The sequence below is a fragment of the Columba livia genome, chromosome 10 (genome assembly GCF_036013475.1).
Source record: "Columba livia isolate bColLiv1 breed racing homer chromosome 10, bColLiv1.pat.W.v2, whole genome shotgun sequence".
Classification (NCBI taxonomy): domain Eukaryota; kingdom Metazoa; phylum Chordata; class Aves; order Columbiformes; family Columbidae; genus Columba; species Columba livia.
The window spans coordinates 7,348,981-7,356,223 of record NC_088611.1 but is presented as its reverse complement, the minus strand read 5'-3'; positions in this window follow the sequence as shown (position 1 = coordinate 7,356,223).

Below are 7,243 nucleotides of genomic sequence, written 5' to 3'. Positions count from 1 at the left end.
ATTGCTTCTGTCTTCAGCTGAGAACTGCTCCTTTTCTCCCCTTTGCTTTATCAATTTTTTTGAGCAAGAACTATCCCCAAGTATATTTGTATAGTAGTTCCCACAACAGGGTTTGGATCTGGTCAATGTCTCTAACTACTACCGCAACACTATTATTATTTAATCCGCAGAGACCTCATGATCCCTTTTGGTAGCAATATTTTTAACACCCACGACTATTGCCTGGATATTGTTTAATTTTAGCTCCACGCATCAGATTTAGAGAATGATAAAACTGTCTTCCTCCCTCTGTGATGCTGACCCATCTCCTGTCCCCACCTAAACTCCCGCCATTGCTTTCCCTGTTCCACTTCCCTCATCGCTCCCATCCCCAAGCAGCAGGTCAAGGAAGGCACCATCACCTCTGGAACTAGCAGATTAAAAGGCAAAAAATTGACAGTAAACTGCCAATGGCTCATTTACTATTGACGGTGAGTCAATCAAAATCCTCCTTTCCCACTGCTTCCTGGCTTTCCCATCTGTGTGAATTCATGACCCGATTTCTGATGTGTTCCACACTGTTACTTTTTTCCCCTCAGAGTTTAATTGCTTCTGTTTCACATTTGGGTGCTGAAAAATTGACAGAAGCTGCACAATTCCCTCCAGCAATGGATCCTATTTATATTGCTGTAACCTAGGTTTTGCAGTGATATGATTAGTAATAAAAGGAAGAAAATTAAACTGGAATTAGCATCTCTTTGTATAAAATCTGGTTATCAACCAAGTTTTACTCTAAGGGTCACAAGACATGTTAATGTTGTTAAAGGCCCACCGCAGCGTAAGGAATACAGCAGGTCCTCACACACAGGATGTTCTGGGAGCAGAATGACAGCAATTTGCCTTACGCCAGATGTAGCATTTACCCAAATAAATGTCTGTCGCAGGATTGAGCATTCTGAGGCACAGCACACACAGAAGGAGGGAGCGCAGGAGGAGGAACGGCTCTCCCCAGAAAAGTCATCCTGTCCACTTCTTCTGATCTCACATGGCACGTCTGGCTCTTTCCCCTCAGCAGACCTGCTGAGGTGACGGCGTGTGTGAGCAAGCTCTGGGAAGGACTGGCAAGGAGCTGTGGATCCCCAGTGCAGGGGCAGAGCTGCCCTGGACGGCTGGAGCGCTCCGGCACTAGTGGGGCCGGGCTCCAGATCCCCAGCACCACCCCCGGGATATGGCACAGATGCAGATACTCCAGCCAAGCGCACTCAGAACGTGCTGCTTGAAATGTGGAGAGAAGATTGTGGCAGCAAAGTTGTTGTGCTGTGAATATCTAAGGATGCCAATAAGGCTAATATCTTTCAGAAGACCAATCAGCAGAGCTGAAAAAAAGAAAAAAAATAAAAGCTTTTGGGTGCAAAAGCCCATCTTGAATGACATTTCAATGTTCTCCTTCTTACATGGTTTCAAATAGACCCAGTTCTTTGTCAGGAGAGTGCCCATGACACCTTTGTCAATACTTTTCTATTTTTTCTCTTAAAAACACACCTGAACTTTATTTCCTGAATACTATACATTTAGTAAATAAAAATGGATATATACAATAATCAAAATCTTTTTACTAAACCATATTCATAGTGCATAGAATACTTCATAATTAATTTTATATTATTTTCATAATTATTTTAATTTCTACAAAGTTGACTGAAATGACAACGGCATGTTTCATAACAAATAGGAAGCTCCATATACCTTGATGGACTGATGTTTTGTAGAAGACTCTTCTTTTATAAGTAATTTTGCCTAGGAAACCTGTGCACAAGGTGCTCTTGACCCACTCTACCAAGATAAACTGACTGCGAGAGCAATTGTCCGAGCTTGACTCAGCCTTTCCCACAGCCAGCCTTGACTGGTTGATACCTTTAATCCTTTTGAGGTTGCCACAGAGTGCCGGACTCTGCTGAGCTGCATTGTAGGACTGGAGCAGAGCAGGGCCTGCGATAGAAACTCAGTCCTCCAGCCTTTCAAATGTCATTAGACTTTACCCATATAGATGGAGACTTTTATGAGCAGACCAAATGCTCTATTCTTTTTTTTTCAGTCCATGGTTTATTTTGTCACATAGTAGACCACCATGTGCAGCCGGATAGGCAACATGTCAAGACCTGCTGCTCAGTCAGCATGGTACTTGACGTAGGTGGCTTGAATACGGATGTCCTACTGATGGCCAACCCCAACAAAAGCCCTCTGAAGTGGAAACAGCAAGGGTCCCACAGTGGTGAACACTGGGGAGATGAGGCTCGGCTGGGCACACAGCTGTGGTCTAAGTGTGCCACAGGGATGCCATCAACTTCTGCGTGACAACAAGCACAGGCTGGGAGACACCTTGACTAGTGAGCAGTGGAATGGTCCTTACCATCTTTACAGAAGTTGCAACAAAGTCAAATCAAATAACGAAGAATTGTTTTCCAGAAAACATCCTTTTTCCTGTGAAGAATTAATGTTCCTCACAAACAAACTACCGCACAACTCCCTGCCCTTTTTCTTCCCACAGCTAAAGAGAATCTCTTAGTTGCTTCCTCTTCTACCAAGTCCCCATGAATGAGACAAATGTCCAGCAAGTTCTCTGCTTCCAGGACTGGAATGGCTTTTTTATTGCTCTGAGCAGTTTATTAGGAAACATCATTGTCCATAATCCCTCTGTTAATAAACTGCAATGCAATGCTAATACAGCGCCTAGCTCTCTCCAGCAGGCAGCTGCTCCCAAAGGGGAAGAAGAAGCAGATTTATTCTGCCACCCACAGCACATCCCAGCAGGAGGTTTGGATACTCTTATGATTCTATCAGCCTTTTTTTAGCTCTCTTTGCAGACAGTATTTGCTGTGTCATCATGTTTGTGTAGGGCTGTATGACTGTGCATGTGTCTGCATGTGTATGTGACAGGCAAACACGATGTGCCCAGGAGCTGCTGCATGTCACGATGGTGACACAGGAGAGCACATTTGCTCTGCCTAGAGCAGTTTTGCTCCTTCCCACTTCAGCCACAAGGATCTTAATATACGTAGGTACAAAGCAGTCTCCTCACTTCATTGCCCGGTAACGTAACACGTCTGTCCAACACCCTGAATACAATTTCACTCAAAAAATGTACAGGTGGACATCCTAATTTACCTTCAACAGATGGGATCTGAGCGGTCTGTAAAAGCTTCATTTTTCCCTCCAGAAACAAAGCAATATTACCCACATTGACCCAATTAGACACGGATGAGATGGGAATGGGATGAAGAGTCTTGTACTGTTTGGTAGAAAATCAGCACAGACCAGCATGACTCTGCAAATATTGATACCTGGCTTATGATTCACAGGCATATATGCAAAGAACTGACAGTATCATTCTGGTTATTAATAGACAGACCTTTCCATTAAAATTACATTGAATATTCTGTGAAAGACAGTGAAGTTGGGTCCTGTACAGGAAAATGACTCAATTAGTAAATTATCTGGTCTTTAGTTCTAATGAAGTCTTTGATTTTAAATCAGAGGTTCTGGTTTCGTTCTCCCTGGATGATGACCTGGCCAGGGAATGTAACTACAAATAGATCATTAAGAGTGAATCCTAAAGGTGACTCCTCTAGGCCAGCGAGGCAATATGGTGCAGTGAAGTTTGGAAAGCTTGCAGGGACATCACCCAAGGAGTGCCAACTCAAAGCGTACTGGCAGGACTTCAGCCTTCAGTGCTTCCAACCTGGTGCCAACTGTACTAAGAAAAGGGTATTCTGTCTATCAGATTTTGTGACAGGACTGGAGGAAATTGGATTGAAACCCAGCAATTCAGGCAGCTTATAGGTATAGCCCAGGAAATAAAAAATCAGAGGTTCAGACAATTTAGAAATGAAGGGTAAGAAAGAAGATCTAATGCTGTCTTTCAAGAGCTATGGATTTCCCCCCCACTCCCTTTTTAAAGGCAAACCCCTGTGGCAAAGACAAAGGCAATTCAGTGGTTGCACATCCTGTTGCACGGAACTTTTTGCTCTTCTACAAGGGTAAATATTGCAATTTTCTCTAGAAGCATCTCTGATCTTGCAAGCTTTTCTAGAAACTTAGGTGTGTTAGTGCAATATTTTCTATCACCTTATTACCTCTCCTTCCTGATATATTCTGATGCACAGATACATGGACAACACAATTTTGACTTTTCAAGGGCTACAGTGGCACGACATATAGCCCCCAAGGAGTTGTAAAGAGGTAATGTCACCTTTTCAAAAGATTAGTGTCAGATTGGCAGCTTCTGGCTTTTGTTATATTTGTATTGTTTTAAAGACTTGGGTTTGGTGTTCTTGGGGGGTTTTTTGTTTGGTTGTGGTTTGTTTGTTTTGGTTTGGTTTGGGTTTTGTTCACACACCCACAAACTCTGTTTGGCTTTGAATGCCCTACGAGGGATGCATATTCTTAACTCTGGAAACAATGCAGTCTAACAGAGAAGAGACTTTTCTGGGGAAAAAAGAAAGCTGCCAGTAAAATTCACAGGTGTGTCCAAGATTCCCTCTGTGAATTTCGGCAAGTAACTTCATCTACTCTATGCTTTTTTTCCCCTGTTTTTGAAATGTAGGTGATACTTCACTGGGCTGTTTTAAAGCTAACATTCACAAATGACGGATATGCTCAATAAACCATGATTGAGTTGCAGAAAACTGACTGCTAATTAATCTGGTCCAGCTTCTGCCAAAGCAAGATTTCCCTGTACACTATATATATGTATATATATCTACACACACATATATATATTTTTAGTCCTATACAAAAAAAAAAAAAAAAAGAGACATACTTTTTAAATACTGATAACCCCAAGAGTGGTAGAAGTGCTTCTTAGAGGCAAAGAGCAGAAACTAGGACTCCTGGGTTCTATTTTCAGTTCTGCCACTTACTCACTATTTGACTATGGACAAAGCACCTACCCTCCCCACACTTCATTTCATTAAAAACAGATCAAGAGGGTATTGCAAGGTTATTATTTTTCTAATTACCCCAGAGTCCTTGCATTACAGGCCTTTCAGGAAAGAGATTTTTACAGAAAATAGTAATCCATCACTTAGTTGCCAAGAAATTACTAAACTCTGCAACGGAACCATGAACAAGCTGTGTCACTGACGCTTATTTCTACTTCTATATGACAAACACCTGAGCAAATCAGCTGTGGGAGTAAACATAATCAAAGGTTATTAGTTAATAAGTACTAATCTCCCACAAACACTTGTATACTAAAGCACGCACCTTCCAAACACAGGCTCCATTGCAAAAGGAATTTTGCTAAAGCAGGGTTTGTTTTTTCTTGCCTATGGCCCAGTAACTGCCAGTTGGTATTTGAGTATGTGCTAGAAAATATACACCAAGATATTCTGTCAAATCAAAATTTCTTTTGTTTATGTTAATTGTCCCAACTGCTCCAGCACTGTTCAGGAGCAGTGGTGGGTTTGATCTGCTTGGACGACACCACTCATGTGGGTAGTGCTGCTCAGCGTGCTGTCACCCACCCCTGGTAGGCTGAGTCCTGCTTCCCTGTCACAGAGAATTGGCAGAGAATGTGGCTTTGGTAGCTCTTGTACCAGAATGCCACGTGCTGCAAGTCACTTGTGCCCGTCTCATCCACCACACTTCACCATGTCCTCATTTGCGGAACCATCTTGTTCCACAACAACGTGACTAACCTGTATCTTTTCAGTGATATGTTTTACACTATGTGCCTCTGAAAAAAGTAACTGGCAAAGGGATTGTGTACTGCACAGGCTGGCATACAGTGATTCTAGGTGTGAGTGGCATTTACCTTTTCTAGTCCTGAAAAGAATGGGAGTGGAAAATGCTCAGCACTGTGGACACTTCAGTTAGGCAACAATTTCCCTCACATACATGTTCTTTCCTTTCCCAGTCCCCAGAACCAATGGCTCAGTGACCCAGTTCTGCGTATGATGTCCCCACTGTGTGTCTAGTACGTTGTCACTACACCCATTGTCTGTGTGAGGAGGATGCCATGTTAAAACTGTTGAACTTAACACTTTTAAGTTGGTTGCTTTGTCCTGATAACTATTGCACTGCACCTTGTATTGGGAGGCATTCAACTACAGCAGCTGTGCTGAGTCCTTTAGGATGTAAGATATGGCACAGAAAAATGCTGCAACTATTAGCCAGCACACTTTCATTTACTTCTAAGAAGTTACAGTATCAAAGACACCTACGATCAAACCCAACAAGAGCAAAGGGGTGGTTAAGTGCCAGAGGGACACGGAGGCTTGGGGTAGATGTTATGAAATCTGGGATGAAACTTTCAAAGTAATTTGAGAAACTGCAATGCCACTGAAATCTCATTCTTGAGCATCTCCTCCCAGTCTGCTACTGATGCTGTGTGCTTCTGGGATATTCAATGTCTAGAAAGAGTGATTTTGCTCACCTTTGTTCGCTACTCTGAGAACTATTTGTACAAATAAGATTTTACAAATCACTACTGGAGTGGCAGGTTCAAGAAGCACTGAAACACCTGCCTTTCTTACAGAGCCTGTAGTCTCATTGAAGCTGATGGGGCTACTCACACACTTCAAGTCAAATACACACTTAAGTAGCTATTATGCGAAGTCCCACCACAACTGAAGATTGTGTAAGTGATGAAGTCAGCCCTGACCCCCGAGTCTCAGGCTGAAACACTCAGTTGCCAACAAATGTGGGTAGTTTGGGAATTAACACATCTAGCATCAAACGGATTTCATTATCTTTCCACGAAATGAGATGATGCTACTGGGCAGTGATTCTAATGCCACTTACCAGCATTAGTTTATGCCCATAGGAAAATCTCCTTTCTTGAGGATTACAGTAAAGCAGAACTTGTCAGACTTGCAAAGAAGCTGGGGACTTCTGCTTTTGATTTCTGATCACAGCTCTACCTTCCTCCACCAATAAAATAGAAAATGATTAGTCATGTAGTGCCTATTGATTTAGTAGTCTTCATTTTAAAAAATATGTTTCCCAGTATTGTTCTTTTTTTTATTATTATTACTGAAGCAAATTGTAACACACTGAATTGGAAATTGGTTAACTCCTTCCTATCTCTGCTTTTATAGCTCATTTTCTCTCTGATTGAACAGAAGCCATAAACTGAGAAGTGTTTTCTGTAAACATAGGAAATAAAAGACAGGCTTCATAAGAACATGTCTTGCCCTGATTCCTTGTGCGTCCTTTGTTCTCACCATCCACTGTAATTCCTTCCCTTCCTTCCCTACTCTTC